Source organism: Leuciscus leuciscus (genome assembly GCF_965113295.1).
Source record: "Leuciscus leuciscus genome assembly, chromosome: 2".
NCBI lineage: Eukaryota > Metazoa > Chordata > Actinopteri > Cypriniformes > Leuciscidae > Leuciscus > Leuciscus leuciscus.
In genome coordinates, this window is record NC_138726.1 from 29,379,101 (window position 1) to 29,381,782 (window position 2,682).

Below are 2,682 nucleotides of genomic sequence, written 5' to 3' on the forward strand. Positions count from 1 at the left end.
AAACAACATGGTTACCTGTCTGCATATTTATTTTTCTATCTTAGAGCATGAGATAAATGCATTGTCATTAAGCTGAACAATATTATCAGTGTTTAAAAACTATACAGCAACAGGTCCGTTACAGCACACACTGTAAAAAAAAAAGTGTAATTTTACAAGTAATTGTCTGTATTTTTTTTACAGATTTTTACCGCTTTGTCATTATACAGCAAATATTTGCAAATAAAAGGCATTTGCCGTTGCTGCACATTCAGGGCTTTTGAGATGACACAGATTCAAATTCGCCGCCATTACTTTTCCGCTGTTTACTCCCGCCCACAACGGTTAACGTTAGCTGATCAGGATCGAGTTTGGGCAAGCGGGAGATTTGAATTCAGTCTACTCTCGTGAAGTAGACTGTGAGATCAACAGTGGTTCAAAGCAATCGTGTTCGTCAAGAGCAGCCGTGAGCAGGAGCTGTTGTCTGTCAGTCCGTTTGGATTCTTTGGAAATAACACCCTTTTCTGTGAGCCTTGTTCGTCAGCGGACATCATGCCAACCGATCACCGGCTGAGGTAAGAGTCTCATATACTAAGTTACATGTGAACGATATTTTATATTACATTTGTGTTACGTTTACAGTTTTCAAGCTAACGTTAGCATTCTTAAATTATGTTCTGTCATAACTGGCGAGAGCTGGAGGGCAAAACACTGAAAATGTAGCATGCGTCTTTACATTTTCCATCTGTTTTAAGAAAGATCAGTTGAACCCACACCTCAAAAGACCTAAAACAAGCTTTCGTAGACTTGTTATACATATCAAAGTCCGTTTAATTGTGAATAAAATCTTCGTTAATACGCGATAGTATCTGTCAGTAAATCAATCTCTTAAATGGCGGGACATTTTGAATCACTGTCTGGAAGCTGAAAATTCTTCTCTTAAAAAATATCCTCGGTTTTAACTAACCAATTTTTATTACCATTTTTAATAACCACAGTTATACTACAAAAACAAATAGGCCTAGCTGGCCTACCATGTTTTTTTTCTTGTTTTTTTTCTTTGTGGTTAAACCATAGTTAATTTTCGTAAGGGTTAAACATGGCTAACGTTATCTCAAGACTGTTAAGAAAACGAATTCAGTAAATACTGTACTTGATACAGGAAAGCACATGAGACTAGAATATGAACACAACATGATAAATTGCATATTCTGGCTGCATCTGCTTGCCAACACGTAGCTATCTAGAATGCATATATGTGCATATATTAGGCTTATAAAATAAAAGTTGATAGAATGTTTGTGTTCTGATGAAGAAATGAGCGTATCTACATTTTGGATGGCCTGGGGTCATCATAGTAGCCTTTTTCATAGGATACTTTTGATCATTGGTTATGAAAATTGCATTGATCCAGATGAACAGACAGTTAACTTACACCCCTAAGGTTAGGTGTCTCAGCTCAAAACTTCACTGTTAGCCTTTCCTGCTCAGCTTCCAGATCATAGTCAGTTTAGGTTTTGCATTGTCTCAGTGGAACATATTCTTACATGTGTAAATGTAATACTGAGTTTTTTTTTTTTTTTTTTTTTTGTGATTTCAGGTCAAGTGGAAAGCAGAATTATCATGGCAAACAAGGTATGGGAAGAAGTAATTTAAAATATTGTAATGGCCGAGTCTTCTGATTCCATATGATTTCACTAAAAGTGGCAGAAAATGTAATTTGTTTTATACTATATTTTCCCATATGAATATTCATTTGATCCTTGTGAGGCCACTGCACAAGGTTTGGTTTTACTACAGTAAGACCACGATTGTGTTAGATTCCACCCATCTATTTAATTTTTTTTGTTGTTGTTGGTAGCGTAACTAGGCTTTTTCATTTAGAAACATGACTTTTCCTATCACTTAATGACACATATCTCTACCTTTCATTCCAGCTAAAGGATCTGACGGTTGCTGCTTGCATCTCAGCCTACCTGATGGAAAATTCTTGCTGGATGAATGACTTTCAACTCAACCTTGCCAAGACAGAACTGCTTATGGTTTCAGCCAAACCATCCTTGCTGTGTGATCCTGCTGATTTGCCTTATACAACATCAGAAAGATCCGGCCCTTCCTATCGGAGCCACACAACTCCTTGTCTAAGCTCTTGTTCTATCCAGACTGGACTATTGCAGCTCTTCCAGCATCAGTCAAACCTCTGCAACTGATCCAGATGCTGCAGCATGACCTAAACTCACTGCTTCAGATCTGTGTGTCTTCAGAAGCTTGTGTTCTGCAAGTGAACGGCGCCTTGTGGTGCCATCATCCCAAAGAGACACACAATCACTTTCACTGACCTTTCCCTGGACTGTTCCCTGCTGGTGGGATGACCTGCCCAACTCAACACATTTTCAAGAAACTGCTAAAGATCCATCTTTTCATAAACACTTGACCCAATAATACTAAATCTTTGTTTTAATAAAAAAATAATTTGTGCACTGTGCTACACTAACTGGGACTTGTCACTGCACTTGTTGCTTCTATTGTTCTCTTAATTTTAAGTCACTTTGGAAAAAATGTAATTGTAAATGTTTAAAACAAGTTATATTAGAGTATAAAGGCATACAGCAATTGCCTTTTAATGTGGATATTTTTACATGTTCTAAATTCTATACTAAGCTTGTATTTCCTATCATTCACGTATCTTGATGTTCAGTGTTT

The 2,682-nt window shown here is 37.1% G+C and overlaps 1 long non-coding RNA gene across 1 annotated transcript; it reads left to right on the forward strand.

Moving 5' to 3' along the window:
- Window positions 1-338: 338 nt before the first annotated feature.
- On the forward strand, window positions 339-2,178 carry LOC309482235. Its single transcript, XR_014200267.1, has 3 exons — window positions 339-554; window positions 1,580-1,614; window positions 1,917-2,178. It is a non-coding gene; the product is annotated as an uncharacterized lncRNA (long non-coding RNA).
- The last annotated feature ends 504 nt before the right edge of the window (window positions 2,179-2,682 follow it).